The 17,680-nt window shown below is 40.3% G+C and overlaps 1 protein-coding gene across 3 annotated transcripts in view; it reads left to right on the plus strand.

The window, feature by feature from the left end:
* The first annotated feature begins 836 nt into the window (after positions 1–836).
* tenm4 (teneurin transmembrane protein 4) overlaps positions 837–17,680 on the plus strand; it is a 146,445-nt gene continuing 129,601 nt past the window's right edge. For all 3 annotated transcript variants that reach the window (XM_070969824.1, XM_070969821.1, XM_070969822.1), the window contains exon 1: positions 837–1,310. The gene's annotated coding sequence lies outside the window, so the exon portion shown is untranslated. The remainder of the gene's footprint in view (positions 1,311–17,680) is intronic.

Raw genomic sequence — 17,680 nt, forward strand, 5'->3', positions numbered from 1 at the left:
GTATCTCAATTCCAAAACATCTTCATTCAAACTATTTGAGTGAAAACTTGACAGTTTAAATAGAAAATTGCTGAAACATCACAGTTAGCGTTAAGCAGAAGCTGCTGTTCCTTCTTAAATATGAAGAGTTCCCAAACAATTCACACACTTAGAACTGATTATGCTTTTACCACCAGCATGATGAAAATAAAGTGTGATTAAAGCAAATATTACATCCCTCGCAGGAAGGCTAAATAAATCGATGGCCTGGGGAAAATTTAGGAATGCGAAAAACATTCCCTTAAGCTTCTCAGTAATTATAACTTCGAATTTAGTATCATAGTTATGACGTCAAAACTATGACTTTGTATCTTTTCTCATCATGTCTCATTATTCCCATTTGATAAGTTTGATGGAACGTTTGTTAAAAAACTTGTTTCTGGTCTTTGAGGAAATTCTTGGCAGTCAGATGTGAAATGGTTAAGCACATCCATTAGTAACACTTGTGTTCATACAGGGCACCCAGTACACATGGGACACAGTTATAGTATGCAACACAAGTCGTCTTTGGTTGATGGAGACTTATTGTTAATAATTATGCAATATGAAGTCTTCGTTTTAGTTGTTAACTGAATTTTTTGTCCATACATTCGAGCTGTTTTCCTGGATGGGAAGGCCTTTCATATGTGGGTGAAATTAATAAAAGATGATGTGCTGAATAGCTGATGGGTTTTTTCCAGGAGAAAAAAACGCACAGGGAAATCAGAAGTAGGCAGATATTTGGAGGGACTAGGCTTCAGCGTAGTAGCCTACCGAAGGGGGCGACCACGCACAGCCGCACACTCATCCCTGCTCCAGCCTCGTAATTGTAAATCGTGAGGGACCACGCAGCTTGTCATTCCCCGGCATATCGGCTTGCGTGTCACCTTATCTCCCGCTGTGTGTCCTGGGACTATTTCGCGTATTTCTCCCGAAGGATTTTCACGGCGTTCAATTAGGTCCGTGCATGCTAATGGGCATCTTGGACGGCTGCCTCTCTCGTCCATGTGTGCCTCTGTGAGAGCGCTCTGAGCGGCGGCGGCAGCGGCAGCGGCGGCGGCACCTTGGAAGAGCAGCAGCAGCAGGAGGAGGATTTTCTCCTGCCGTACCGCGTCGTGCTCAGTGGAAATACACTCGCCTGCTCGGGGTACTATCAAAACGAAAGGGAGGGCAGAAGAAGAGGAAGAAGGAGACCAAGTAGAAGCATAAGGGCTTTTGGGGGGGGCATCCCAGACCGTATTGGTGAATTGTCAACGGGACAGGCCTGCTACGTTGGATGTGTCTTCAGAATGGTAAGGTTAATTTTAGTGAGGTTTTTTTTTTTTTTTTTTGCCAGTGTTGCAGAAAAACAGCTTAGCGCAAGCATCATGCAGCAGCGGAGCGAACACGGAGAACTGGTGGAGGAAGCCGCGATCAGTTTCACTACAGATGTTTGTTTTCTTGTCAGTGTTTATGCAGTCTTTTTCTAAACGTGCTCATTAACCCGCACGTTATTCCTCGCACAGAGAGAGATTAACGGTGCTTCGTCAGCGGTGCAGCACGGCAGGCTACCTGCTCCTCGGTTTTTAGCTGCCTGGAGGCTTTGGAGACCGCCTTTACATCGCACGGTGTGAATTTGATAGCTCGTAGCGCTCAGGGATCAAAAAGTCCACAGCTTTCTTTTCACGGCAAGCTCGGGAGCAGGAATGGCTGCAGCGCGTCCTAAATGATGTGAGATAGGTGCATGAATAACGGATGAAGACGGGTGAGGGCTTGGTTTCTGGATTTAGAGGTAGGTTAAAGTGCCCTGCTGTATGAAGACTGTGCACTAAGCTCGTCCATGGCTGTGTCGCTGAGTAAAGGCTGCGAGTTACATTACAATAAACCCTGCTGTTTGTACTGAAAGGAAAAATGTAGATGGATGTGGACTGTAAAACCTTCCTGCCTCATTTTTTTTGTTCCTTCCAGGTGAGTCCGTATTCAACTTTGTAGTAGCCTCTGTGTCGTGTGACAGCAGCACCAACTCACTGGACTGAGGCTCTGGCTTGTTTCAAATGAAGCAAAGCGTTAAGGTTTAGGGATAATCTCATACCTGGTAGTTTTAATTTAACAACAATAATAGATAATATGAATCAAATTCAGATATTCTGAGTAACATTATGGATTTAACAACATAAAATAAATAAAAATACACCTTTAATTAATTAGCCTTATTATTTAAAGTCAAATCAAATTGGATCTTCAATTTACTGCCGTTTGACTTACATTTTTTTGTTGTCCTGTTAAATTTATGAGTCAAGCCTCAAAAGCTGCGTCATTAGCGGGGTCATAATCAAGTCAATTAATGTAAGCAAAGTAAATTAAGAAACCTCTCCACCTGAATGTTCTGCAGTTCTCAAATGTTTGAGTCTGGAGCACTAAAAGCGTTTAGATGGAGGACTCCTGGGAGTCATTGTTGGGGCCCTACACACAGCTTAGATCAGCACTGGCCAACTTACAGGACTAACACACACACACACACACAGACAAATACACACCTCTGAGTGTCGTGATGTAATCGTGCTCATGCTGGTAGTAGATGTAGAGCTTACACCACATCACACTAATATCGGTTATTAGTGTTCTAAGTTATTGGAGAATTTTTCCATGAAGGATCAAAGGCCTGCATAAGAGTTAAAACCGTTAAAGCAAGGTGAACTGATCTTTAAATGAGGAGAATATAATGCCTTCATAGATTATAATGGTGTCAAAACAGTGAAACTGCCCCATTATGTTTTACTGAATGTTTTTAAGATTGATTATAAATGTAGTAATAATACTTGAGCATTTCCAGTCTTAATGTGAATTCAGACTTTTCCCAGGACATGCTGCAGACATCCAGATCATTAAGAAACTACTCTCTATGTGTGGGGGGATCCCCCCCCCATATAACAGAGCTCACAAGTGCCACCGTTGGCCTTAGTGGGATGCATGACCCCAGATATTAGAGGTTAAATCCAAGGGAATCTGGGGGCCCTCCGTCCTCCATGGCAAGTGTTTCGTGGAGGCATCAAATAAGAGGTCTGAAGTTTTTAGGTCCCGCCGAGGTTAACCTTTGCAGAACAAGGCTGCATTCTCCCAGTTGTCTTTGTCGTGCTGATGAGCTCTGAGAAGCAGCCTCAGCACTAGTTCTATGCATGATAAGAGGGGAAACAACCCTTCCTTTGTGATCACGAATGAAAAATCTGTTGCTTTTTTTCCGCCTTTGTTGTTGTTTCATTGAGAAGTGAACACACAGCTATTCTCCAAAGGACAGATTGCTGTAAGAAAGATGACATGTAAGATGCAGTTGGACCTTGTTATATTCCATAAACGATTGTTGTGTTTGAACTAACATTGGCAGCGTTCGGGGGCAGAACGATGACAGAGAGGAAACAATGAAATGCCTCTGTCCCTCTGGAGTTTTCCACAGGGATATTGTGTATTTCAAGTCATAATTGTTGTGAGAACTGTACGGTCATCTGGGGAGGGAATGGTTGCATTTGAGGGAAATGGATACTGTGGATGGTGAAGAGTATGTTCTCAATGTTCTTGCATGACAATAGAAATGTCTTTTTAATTGAAAATAAATGATAATCAGCAAAGCAGCATTTTCCTGCTTTGCCTTATAGAAAACGTGGAAATTGTGGAAGTCGGTAAATTGAAAACTGCTGTTTGATATTTACATGTAAATCATTCACACACATTTTTTCCTGTTAATTTGTGCAGTCTGTGATCCTTTTGTACCTGCTCAGCTAAGCAGCGTTCAGAGCAACAAAAGGAGAGGTGGATTTTCTAGCCTGGAGCATTATGTTTAGTTGAAGCTGCAGTCTGTCATCTTGTGATTTATCACACGTAGAACCAATGGGTAGCTGTCACAATTACACCACTTTACTGGACATGAAACACACACACACACACACACACACACACACACACACACACACACACACACACACACACACACACACACACACACACTCACACACACAACCCCCTCATTTTTCCAAATGTTGACAGGACAGCTCCAGACTTTGATAAGTTGAGGACACTGCAGAAATCAAAAGCATGTGGTGTCAGTGACCAACTGATTGTTGCAAGGCACATTTTTGTGAATAGTCACAGTTTTCCTACTTAGCACAGTTACCTCTGATAGCCCCTCCATGTAAATATCTACAGCACAGTCAGATTTATACCTGCAATATTATATCACATCTCTGTTTTGTCTTCTGTATGCTGCATCATTCTAATTGGACAGCAGAGAATTGAAGTGAATTTTATTTTTGTGGCCACTGTCGACCTGACCTATGTTTGTTTGAGGCACTTTTTTTGTATTGTGTATTTTAGTGTTTTCCAAAAGCTTCATAAAAAGCTGAACACTTTTTGAATAACTAGAGCCTGAAAATTTTCTGTTTCACCTGAGTGTTAATGCTAAAACACTGCTATACTGTCTCCTATGCATTGATACTCATTTCACTGATTAAACAAAGAGAAATCCAAATTCCCAAATTAAAGGAAATGTTGAAGTTTATCTGATTTGATAGGATTCACTTGCATGTGATGTAAATAAAAAAAAAAAAAAAAAAAAAGATGGGAACAAAGAAGAAAAGATCTGATTTGCAGTGTGCTGAAACCCTTAACAAAGCCAAGGTATGTTAGATGTGTCTTCACATTCTCTGTTATCCTGGAGCATTGCAGTTATCCATTTTTGAAAGAACTGGAATCTCGCACCTGTTTGGTGCTCTGAAAGTCAGAATCACTCAAACAAAGTACTTTTGGAGTGAGGTTGGGGTTGAAATTGTGCGCTTGAGCTCCGATGCACAGGGTAGTATTTCTTCTCGTGGGCACACAGCAACAGACTCGCCTTTGTGTTTGACATTTCATAGTATGCATGTAGCAATTTTTAAGATGACTCTGCTGCAGAAGCTATTGACAGTCTGCAGGTGTGGTACTCATTATCCTTACACACTCTACTTTGATATATCCGTGTCTGCTCAATTCCACAGCAGAGCATTGTTCTGTTCACGTTTTCCCTAAAATCTGCTCTGCTGCCCGTGTAATTTCAGATCAATTTAGAGTGTCAGTCTCAGAGTAGACTCTGTGATAGTCAGAGTGAGAGCCCATCTACAGTGATGGCCATTGTTGCGAGTCTCACTTTGTGCTTTAATCCTACATCTCTTCATTTATGTTACACAGAAGAGCCAGTTTTGTATGCTCCTTTGACCAAAAAGTTCCCACCATTTGCCAGATCTGTGTTTTGTTTGTGAAGGGGGAGAAAAAAAAAATCTGTCTGTTAAAGAAATATAACTTGTTCATTGGCTACAGCTGTTGCTCACTTGCCACCGGTTGCTTTTAGGTCTATTGCTTGCCCTATTGTACAACACTTACTCTGGGAATGCTCATAGTTATATAGCATGGTGTGTAAAAATAATGGCTAGATATATGAGGATGAAATCTTAGACAAATAAGAGTTTACATATTTATGTGTGGCAAGCTATATCAATAACAGCATTCGTTCTGATCCTTTTAGGTGGATGTGTTAGATGTGTCCACAAAAAGTCCTCACAGGCAAACACAGCTAGCAGAGTTCTGCAGAAGTATTTGGAACACATTGGCCTGAATTTCAGACGCAAGTGGCAAGAGGTGCAGTTGTGAAAATGAAAATTGAACAGTGCTTGAGGAAACTGTAGATGCACTTATCAAGGTAGTTGCTCTACAGCCATAGAATTACACCAGTATTAAATCAAAGTCTCTTTTCTACAGTCTCAAAAAAGAAAAAAAAGAAAACAAGCTTTGAAATTCACAAAGCTGGCACTTACAACAGAGGTGCAAAAATACAAACACACAGTGCATTTCCTGGTGTACTGTGAGAGAGCTTTATACTTTAACAGCCAAACAGAGTCCTATGGTCTGATTAGTTGTTGTTGAATCTTTTTCATACATTAGAGGAGGTTTGGAGGTAGACAGCGTAACGGTGCCTTCGGCTAACAGTGTCTAGTTCCCACTTTTAAACATGCTTCTGGACCTATAATGGGATGGGCAGCCATCTCGGGAGGGTCATTAGATCTGATGGTTGCCCTGCACGGTTGTTAACAGCCAAATAATATGAGGCCATTTCACAAGACCAGGTGCACTTAGTGGTGCCAACACTGTTCTCTTAGCATATTCCCATATTCTCAGATTCTAATGCTCCAGCCAAGCACATTCACGAATGTCTCCTCTGCAGTACGATGTAGTTGCATAGTTTTCAAGACATAAGTTCTGGATATTCCTAATTAAAAAAGTGTCAGATTTGACAAATACTAGCAGTGTTGTCTGTACATTTGTCATTTACTGCCTGTAGCACAACACAAAATGTGGTTGCACTCCAAATAGTTGGGGTAACAACTAACAACATATATCATGTTTATATAACAATATGTAACATATAAAATGTTTTCTTTGTGAAATTTACATTATGCAATACTATCCCTTTGCTGTGGTGGTATGATTAGGCAACATTGCATAGTGTGGTTGGTCTAATCTGTGTTGCATCACTAAAGAGGCATCTCTGGAGGTCGAGCTGATTCACTCATAGTTTACATGTATTACAGAGACCTAAAAAAAATGTTGACAAGGCTAGCAAGATCAGAATTGCACTAGTATGACTAATGAAAATGTTTTTTTTTGGTCTCTGGCTGATTTTGCTCAAATTTGTGAGTAGAGTTGTTGATAAATGTGCAAATAAAATAGAGACCTGTGGCAGCAAATAAAGTTTAACAGAGAAAGTCCAAAACCAAAAACATGCCTCAAAAGCTAAATGTCAAAGTAAAGCGTCATCAAACAATCTGCTCTAATAGAGCAGATTTGGCATTTCTGGCCTTGCAAACCTTTATGTTTGATTGCCCATCATGCACTGGAAAACTGTCCACTGATGGAGAGAAATTGAGGCTGACCAATTCAAACTGCTCCCAACTACTGCTCACAGACTGAGTCTGCCCAACTGTCGGGTCAATGTGTTTTACACCACTAGAGTTAAATGCACTGCAGCAAATTGCCCCACTCACGTTGTTGTGTGTACAGCGTGGCCTGCTGCAGCTATGGCCAGCAGATAAAAAAGCCTGTAATTTGATGACTGAACTTCAACTCACGTTGAACTTGAAAAAAGTGACAGGAATAATAAGATGTCCTACAGTGTTTGAAGGTCACATTATGAGGGCAGTTTAGCTGACAGGCATCACATTCCTTGCAGCTATCACACTAATATAGTGGCATCTTGTATTTTCTGCATCTTCGAATCCTCCCATCAGAACAGTCTCCCTAGTGGCATTTCATCATGACCAGGATAATCTTATGCAAGATAGTGAAACGTTAGTTAATTTGCAGGTAATTAAGCCCTAGTGATTTACAGTTGGAAAAGCAGCATATACTGTACAGTAAGGCTGCAGTTAGTGTGGTTGTGTAATGTTTTGAATGATAGTGTGACTGCAGCACCGGCACCTTTCATTATTTATAATTAATGTATATGCAAGCTTATATGTGTTTTGTGCACATGGCTGATAATGTGGTCAATGCTAAAAAGTCCAGCTTCAGCAGTGTTTATAGGTCGTAAGTGTCCGTTGTAACGGACACTTAACCCCGGTGAAATGAAGTTGTTGGATTGATTCATTGCTGTGCTTGATTAACAAAAGAAATGCATGAATGTTTAGATGATCACCGTCTTATGTACCTTGGTTATTTAAATCGTTGTAATATGCGTTAGTTTAACTGTTCCCATTTAATTTGCACTTGTATTTATTGGTTGTGACAGTGGTTACAGTAGGTGGACAAACAACATGCAATTTTTATACAGTCATAATATATTAATGAGCCTGGATGTATTTGGTTCTTTGCATTGCAAAAGAAACTGTTGTATACTGGGTTGCTCTTGAGAACAGGGCTTTCAGCAGGTCAAAGCAGATATCACGAAAATGGGATGGAGGCCATTTACAAGGTTTAGGTTCACATTGCTTGACTTGAGTGCAGAATTCCTGTTAGATCTCAAGCTAATTTTTAGCTGTGAGTTTAAGCTGTGATTGCTATGACAGAGGCATTTTTAATGGATACGCATGAGGGCTGTATTAAAGGGAAGGTGCGGGACATTTAGAAGCTTATCATACTCCTCACTGATTAAGCCCCCGAAGACATGAAAATATTTTCAGATCAGAGCTGTTTTTGAGTTAGTTGGCACCAGCTTCCTGTCAGCATCTCTCTCGTACCTTGTCTTCTAAATGGCACACAAGTAATTTTGTATGCTTTTAAAACTGGAGCAAAAGTTAATAAGTAATAGGACAATTTCACAGGATATACTATATGTATTTAGCAGTGATTAAAGGGATCATTTTTGGGTAGTTCAATTCTCTTTATTTCCCTCTTACCCAGTTAGACGATCACGCAGAAGATTTTTTTTTTCTGTCATCTGGATGCATAGCTTGAAGGTATGTTAATTCAGCTCATGGATATCTGTAAGATAAAGTAGCAGCTGCATTCAAAGGTAAGGAAATATGCCTTTTCCCACACGGGGGGTTTACTGCCAGTTGCAACCTAACCCTTAGACAGTTAAGGAAATGACTGTAAAAAGGGCATCTGCAAGTTTCTAAGCATAGTTAGAAATAAACCAAGTAAAAATCTTCCAAATTCTAGTCAGCATCACCAAAGAACATTTGGTGATGTGACAGTGACCACAACATCACAGGATCATATAATCTGCCTGCATCCATGAGGATGCCTCTGGAAACATTTATTCGGTCAAAAGAGTAATGAAATAATTTTTCAGTCTCTGTTCTGTATCTCTGACTCATCCAAGCAATCAGATAACGTCTCATGGAGCAAACTGAAGTGACATACGGCGGGATCCCTTTGGATCATGTCCATGCGCATGCCACTTCACCTCCAAGGACAGCTTCATAAGTGTTCATAGTTGATAAGTGACATGAGAAGATTCTTTTTGTACTGTAAAAGTCCTGGGCCAAAGTTGTGACTGAAAACCTGCTCAGTCTGGCTGGCTGCACTCTGAGACATCAGAGAGCTGCCAACAGGGCCTGTTTCATCCAACCAGACACCAGGGTGTCATCCTTGACATGACGTCATGATTGTGACTGTTCTCTTTATTCAGTAACAAGAAATTGAAATCCCAGTTCCTTTGAAATGTCCTTTTCAAGTCTTTTAAAATCACATCATCTTACTTCATTGTGCAAATTATAGAATATAAAGGTTAAAATAAAGGTCCCTCTGCCTGCACTCATATTTTATAAACCTTATGCACATCTGCATGGGGATGTTTTCAGGGGAAGGGGAGTGCTGAAAAGGAGTTGTCAATATATTTTGCAAGTGTTAGGCAGCAAAGAGGAGTGATAGTTCTCAAGGGGGCTGGCCTTAAGCTGTTATTCTATAAATATTAATAAAGCCCACTAGCCTGCCTGGAAGGAAGGTAACAGTTTGCTCATGTCACAGACTGGGCTTCAGTGTGACAACTTGTGAAAAGAGTGATGAGATGACAAAGAGGCGGTAAGATGACATTTAGTGACAGGCCTCATTTTTCAAATATGAAATGCCATCACTGGAAAGGGAAGCTGAGTCTGCTGACCTCTTCCATACAAAATTGTGACACAGCAAATAATACCTCCAGTAGATTTTATTTTTATTTGTTTATTTATATGCAGTCGCCACAATAAGAAAATACATTCACATAAATTACTGGAAGAAGAGAAAACTTTATTGACTGATCGATTTTGGACGCATTAGGAGACAGCTCTAAAGAAATCTAAGATTATACATATGAAAGATAGTCATGCTGGTTAATTTAAGAGAATGTCATGGAACCAACAGTGGAGATGGGGATTAACGCTTTTGGCTGCTGCTGACATTGATCTGCCAAGATGCACTTGTTGCATGCAACTAAGACTAAGCAGCAACACCGTGCTTTGGCATGCTAATAGATGTCATGTGTTTGTATTTCTATTATGATCCATGGTACATGTGTTTTTTTTTCCTGTGACAGCTGAGAACAACAAATTCATAACTGCCTATATAGAGTCATGAAAAGGCTGCAGCTGCTCTATAATGAAGATTTCCTGTTTGGGTTCTATTTAGACCCCCATGCTGGCAAGGCACTTAGGGGCCAGTTTCAGAGGCACAGTTAACAGTCGAGAATAGAAAAAAATGGCCTTTGCATACTGTGTCAGAGGCACTAAATGCAACTTTTGAGGCCTTTGAAGTGTGGGGTGTTCTGTGATTCTCATCTTCACTTGGCTAAGTTTCCAAGCTCACGTCATTCATCTTGATGAGCTGTCCGGTTTGATCGCTCTGTGCTTCTTTTTAACGTTGTTGTTGTTCACTGTGCTGTGTACCCTTGCCCTATCTTGACATCAGCAGCCCAGCTCATGTGTAGCCACTGCATATGGTTTTGTCCAAAAGTCCCAAACATCATTGGAAAGCCAATTTAAGTCCGTCAGGGGAACAGAAAGTGACAGACACATGGGGACTACTTCCAGCATATTCATAATATGTCTTAATAATTTATTGCTGTTTTGTTGGGGAAATTTGTTGAAATGTGTCAGTGCTTTGACTATTGAAAGTTAAATATTGTAGTATTACCAAGTAATACAGTTTGTGTTCATGTTTATTGCAGACCCACTTAAATTGCTGCTCAGTGCAAAAGGTGTCACCACATGCAACAGTTTGCGGTCTCCTCCACTAGTACAGTACTTGCATCCAATCCAGGAAGCAATCAGCAACATGCATTATCAGGAATCAAAAGATGTAGTCCACCAGGACTGGTGTAGCAGCATACATTAGGTGGCATATGAAATTATGTATGTTTGAAATAAAATATATCTCTTCGGGGTTCTTCAGTACATTACTGCCTCAAATGAACTTCTTGATAATAACGTGTGCATGCCACGCATTAATGAGAGATTTTTAATTACTAGTGGACCACTGTGTCAGTTCAGGCATTCTTAAGGCATTTTCAATATTTGCCATCAAATGAACAGTTTGCTATGCTTTGAGATTATCTGTTGAGCTTCAAACACTAAGTTTGTTTCCTCAAAAGAATGTCCACCAAACAGATTTAGCACAGCCAAACCAAACTGCAGGACGTTGTTGTATAGTTTATGTCTTCAATCATCGATGTATTCTTTCTACGTTTCTTTTCACCTTCCAATCACACAATTTTTACTGAACCCAATGAAATAGGCTTTAATGGTCTATAACCAGTGTTATCATTAGAAATTAAATTCAAAGATTAAATAGTTGCATTTATAGACATGGCTTCCATATGGCAGCCATTATGCACAATATTTTTTCTCTCAGGTTATGCTATCCAAAACATTACATTAATGGAATTTAACACCAGTGAGGACACAATTCCTGTCTGGTAAGGTGTAAAATTGAGCAGCTTAGATGTTAAACAGTCTGTTTAAGATTCAAGATGAGGCTGTTAATTAGTTGACAAAAATCTTTTTGGTTCTAGGTGTTTTTTTTTTTTCTTAATCCCGCCAGACTGAGATCAGGTTGCTACAGCTGAGTTCAAAGAAGACAGATAATAACTGATAGTAACAGTATAGTTATTGGACTGACTCCATGAGGGAAGCTTCAGATTGGAGGGTTTGATTGGAGATGGCCAGGCATCCACAGTTGAGGTGGTGAACGGGTGGACGTGGGTCACACGAACATCATGGTGCCAACGTGCACCTGAATGACAGCAGAGAGAGAACATAACTAAAGCTTGACAGCTTTCAGATGATTGGCTAAGGTGAGCATGTGAGGTTGTGATTGCATGAAGACAAGACTGAGCTTGTGGGCTGTAGAGGTAGCAGCAAACTGAGTAGGGGGTGACTTAGGAGGTACGTGCATGGAGACAGTCTTCCTGACTGATCTTTTAATAAGCTTCATTTTTCATATAGGTATTCACTATCAAAAATGTAGCACCCTAAAACACTGCACTACAGTATTTAAATTTAAGCAATTATCAAGGTGGCCAGTGAGTGATACAATTTGACTTGGAATGGTGAAAAACTTCAGTGAATCAGGACCGCTAAATACACATTAGGTTGATCTGTGATATTTAAGAGCTCAGGGAATATTTACCTTGACAAGTTGTCTATGCCAGCATTTCCATTTGTGTTATACAGAAGTACATGCAGTAGATACCACACCTAAATGGAAGGGGAGAACAATTCCTGATGTTCCATGTAACTATGCCAGCCTTGACTTTTATATTGAAAAGAAAAGCTTGTATGTCGTGTAATACACTGTTCCATCCTCAGACGTATTCTCTATACTAAGTCAAGATGGAGATGTAAGTATTTTTCATAATATTTGGAGAAATCGCCTCTCAATACATGTATGCAATCCCTAGGTAGCACATATATGTATAGGATACATTTATATGTGAGAAGCAAAGCAGCTAATGGGGGAAATACAGCCACATTGAATGTGAAACCCATTTTCTTTTGTATCCTCTCTGCCGTCTACAAATTCTTTTGGATCCTCTAATGGCAGATATTCATCAGGCTGGGCAATGAGCAGCCGTGATCACAATGCGGACACAGCACGGCCATTGTTGCCATGAAAAGGCAGGAGACTGCTTACTGTGGTGATGTGATGCTGATTAGGTTTGTCCAAACTACCATAAGTCCCTGCACTTCTTCCTGTTTTGTTGCAATTGCAGCTGCATTGTTTCTTTCATTCATTCCTTGCATTATTCATATTTATCCACAAACTGAAAGTGCTAAAACATCCAAATAAAGATGTTTCTAACAAACAAGGATAGCTCAAGAACTTAACCTGCGACAGCTTCACAACAAAAAGCTTTTTAGTGATTCTCCAGTGGAGGGCTTATATATTTAATCATTTACACTAACAGAACACCCTGTAATAGCTTAAATAGCTGGGGTGACTCAGAAAGTAGACATGCTACTAGCGACCAATTTGTGTTTAAAAAAAAAAAAAAGTCTCTAACACAGTAATTAAGCCTACATCCTAACATCCAACAGTAGTTATATTCTAAAATCCAACACCCACTCAGTTGTGGCTGCAAAGCAACCTGTCTGTCATTGCTTTTGTGGTACTGCAAGTGAATTAGGTTAATTAGTTTAATGTGTAGTAACTTTAAGTAAAGGTTTGCCAATTATTAAGTAATTGATAGTGATACTGACTGCTGGTTGTCATTGTTGTCATTAACCAAAGCAGGTCTAGTGATGCCATCATGGCCGTTTGTCCTGTGATCTGTTTGTGACCTTTTCTGTGCTTTTGTTTCATGCCGTATTCACTTTGATAGCTAGCGATGTCAATACTAAGCTAGTTACTATTGATTATAGTAATGGTTAACTTGGCAGTGGAAAGAACAAGCTGTGGAACTGGATTTATTGTGTCATTGCAAGCGTGGGTTAAAGCCATCATCGCCACTGTAATATATGAGCTTGTGGTCCACACTCGAGTGGATCGGGTATCCAATATATGTTTTTAAAATAGCTATTATGGTTTATCAACCTGCACCATCTACTGGCAGGCATAGGAAATGCATTTTATGTATTCAGTCTGACCAAAAGCAGAAATAACATGTATCCCCACCGGGGAGAAAAAAATTAATGACCAGACGTTGGGATATCAAAAGCAGGGAGAAGGAAATCCCCTCCATCCCTCAGGTAATTCACACCCAGGATGCTTCTGTCTGTTAGATAAAAGTAAGAACTGGAAATGTAGGAGTCAAACAAACTCTAAAGAATAGCAACTTCCATATTGGAGCAGAAAAACAAAACACGGCTGAAACCTAAATGTACTGAGTCATTGACCACACATGTTGTAACTCCTCCTGTGCCAAGTTCTCCATGACGTTCACAGAGTTCGGTTGATGGCAGGAACCCATCATGGCTTGGCCCTTCTCCCAATCAGGACCATTGTGTTGTGCGTCAGCATGGTCACCCCCTGCTGTGAGGATGGTGTGCAAATGGAAGTTAATTCACGGCTGAAGCGTGCAATATCATGCCAGTGGAAAAACAACATTACAGTTGGATATCATCAGCCACTTCTCAAACTTCAGCTGCCAACTTCTGATGTGGCTTGAACATGCAGTGTGAGGACTCACGGGAAGCAGTAGCAGAGCCAGAATTTGAGAAACTGGCCTCTAACTCAAAACGCACTGCGTTCATGTTGCATAGCATTCTGCTCTGTTGAAAACCCCAAATTCAGCATTGGTAATGAGGTAACTAAAAGACTGACCAGATTTCATCTCAGATGGAAAAAGTTTAAGGTGATGTCACATCTTCTATCAGCAAGAATAAGAAAAAGAACATGATACAGAAATCTGTCCAGAGCTGTTTTCAAAAATGTTAATTCATTTTTTGATGGTTTTCTTGTCAAAAGAAACCATCAGCAATTAGCTACCAACACGGTTGCTTCCACTGCATGAAAGTACCCAGATACAACTCTTCATAGTTATCTGAAAGCAAAATCAATCTTAGTACTGTATAAAGGCCCATTTATACCCTCCGGATCCGGACGAAATCCGTCCATCCCTCCCACACGTTGCCTCCGTAGGGGGCCTTCATACCTCCGTCCGTTTTCAGCGTTTTGTCAGTGTGTCCTCTAGGGGACAATGTTGAGTCATAAATTACAGAGCTGTTGTCATGGCAGCCGATGCCTTGTCAACGCTTCTGTCAGCATATACCGGCATCAGTAATAGCGTCAGTAGAGGAGGTTATTATAATGACAGTACTGAGAAATAGGAAAAAAAGATTAGACGAATCTTTTTTTGACGTAGAACCGGTTCTCTTCTTCGTTGGTTTTTAGTTTGACTCATTTTGCTCATTTTGACTCTACGCTGCCCCCACGACTTCCGGTGGTTTCGAGTGGTTTCGTCCGGAGAGCTCCGGATGGCTAAGCTCAGAACCGACGGACAAACTGACGGATGAAACAGCCTCCGGATACGGACGAAAGCGTCCGTATCCGTTATTTACGGAGGGTATAAATGGGCCTTAATAGTCAAAAAGCTCAGTTTCCAGTTAAAAATACACCGGTCTATTCAGTTTTGTTCTAACAGCACGGTTGCTTTTTTAAAAATACAACCAGCTGTTCTCAGTAGTCTGGGTTTAATGTTTGTGCATCGCAGTGCTTTTGTGTGTGCATTGGTCTGAGTAAAAATAAGCAATGAAGAGTGAGAGAAATAGACAAAGGGCAGCTTATAAACTGTTTGTGTCTAATTTGCACCTCAGTCTTGACAAAAGACATGACTGAGCAGGAGCAGGAGGCAATTCAAACAGGCCTGAGGGTCTTAACCAGCATTCATATCTGGTGAAACTGAATAAAAACAGTTCTACAGACAACCAGTGTTTTCTGCCTCTGTTGTTTCAGTGAATGCATCTTTTTTTAGAGGACAGAAACCTCTTTTGGTTTTAGTAATCTAGAATATGTGTTTAAAATACCTAAAAAATGTGACATTCTCCTCCTGTCAGTGCTGAGATTATTTCCTCGTGTTGAATATCACTGAGCACCCAAGTGTTACAAGGAGGTGGTAGATTGTCAGTGGAACTCCTGTGATATTCAGATGCACTTAGATAAAAGAGATAGCATAAATCAGAAGTTATTTTTATAAACTGCACTTAGCATCACATATCCAATGTTCTTAGATTATGTTGTTGGTAAGTAAGTAGCACGTCAGGTAATTGAATTCTTAAAAAACACTTAAGATCTTTTGAATGAACAGTCTTTGCTCAATACGAAGATTAAATGATATGCTCATGAAAATCATGTGAATATCAAACCTTCACCCTCTTGGGTGAATTCCAATGCTGACAAATGTTTTTGAATAGAATAACCTAAGGAGTGACTACTTCATGGCTAGCAATCCTGCTAATCCTTGCACTGCCATCTAGCAGTCGCTCCAGGCTCCATCCGCACTTTCATATTACATTATAGTACAATGGTACTGTGCAACTGCATGTGGTCATTGATAGAACAGGGTGGTGAGAAGTCAAACAGAGTGAAATGGCAACTTAAATATTAAGCTAAATCCTACTTTAAGCACTAGTTCATAATGCCCGTAGAATGGAGAAACTACTGAATTTACTTCACCAGCTTTGTTGTGTTGAGTATCGCTTTCTAAAAATGTCAGTGAATCCTTTAAGACTTCATTATTAAGCCTTTAGCATCAGCTCCGAAATATCTCACATCTCATCTGGTATCAATAATTTTTTGATAAGTGATGTCCGAAATTGTTAAAATGATGTGAACAGTGTTTTTAATGCTTTGATTAATTGAATGACCTTTGGGCAGAAAACCTTAATAAGCCGTGCACTGCTGCTGAAGGAAGTTACTGAGCATAGAAACCGTTTGATGCTCCTCTGCACAGACATGTGACCTTTTACTCAATAATGCAATGTATTCTTGGATCAAAGAGCATATTCTTAATTTCACAGCCAGCTTGCATTTTCAGATATCCCACTTGCATGTTCAAGTATTTTGGTTGATATCTAGTACATGTGCACTGTTGAATAAGTAATGGGGTTACCACAGCATCCATGCACCAACAATGTAAATTAACAGAGAGGCTCAGTGCACTTCAAATCCACTGACTCTCTTGAATGCCTGTACAGCATTTTCCAGTTCAGAGCTTCTGTTTAAAAGCTGCAAAATATTTTTATGTGAAACATACATGCAACCTACCAGCCTAAATCATTAAGTGGCACTGTAAAATATAAGCCTCCTTGTGCTCTGGTAAAAAGAGAATGCACACCAGGCAACTGGTAAACATGAGTGAACTGTGTGCACTTTATGGGTGGCACATGGATGTACAGGTTCAGATATTTTCAGTTACATCTTGATGCCTTTTGTTCCCACCAAACTACAAAATCAGTCAGTGCAGTTGATGTCTGCGGTAGTTTTGGTAATCTGGCTGTCTTACCTGCTGATTATATGCTTCACTGGTGATGCCAGTTATTCATGTGCTCCAGTGGAACGTGGTGGATACTGCATGATGAAGCCTCTTGATCTCAGTTGGCTCTCATGTTGCATCATTTTCATATTGAATGTATTGTTAAAGTCACTCCATATCCCGCTGCTGCTTGTCGGAAGGTTTTCCTGCAGAAGAAACTGTCAGCTCCCAAAATGTGTGCAAAAGGAGCAGATTTTTTAGAAGTGTGCATTGCAGGTAGAGGTGTAAACATTAGCCTGTAGTTTATACAGTGCTCTTGAAATGACTACTGTTATAGGATCAGCTCAAGGTTATCAAAGTAAATCAAGTCACTGTTTCCTCATTTTTGTCCCCTAATTTCTGAGTATATGGAAAACCAGTTTTTGTCGGGAGGAAAAGAGCTCTGGCACATCGCTGTCTCTCCCTCTTGCCCACTGTGCCACCCACACACTGCTACATGTCTCTATTGCTCGGCTTCTCATTGTTCAACGCACTGTTGTGTAAAATGAACAACTTGGTGGAAATGCTTCCTTGCTTTTTGGGCTCATTTTAAAACAGGAATTTTGTATTCCTCCAGTTTTTCTGGCTCTGTTTGGATTGTACAGTAATTAGAAGCAAACGTGGAACTTATTAGTTATTGTGCATGGGCCAACTGGGCTGATAGACTGGCAAATTTGCTGTCCTCATGAAAAAGTGCTCTCCCAGTTGTCATCTGAATAGTGATGGTAATCAATA

Source organism: Chaetodon trifascialis, chromosome 9, assembly GCF_039877785.1.
Source record: "Chaetodon trifascialis isolate fChaTrf1 chromosome 9, fChaTrf1.hap1, whole genome shotgun sequence".
NCBI classification, from domain to species: domain Eukaryota; kingdom Metazoa; phylum Chordata; class Actinopteri; order Chaetodontiformes; family Chaetodontidae; genus Chaetodon; species Chaetodon trifascialis.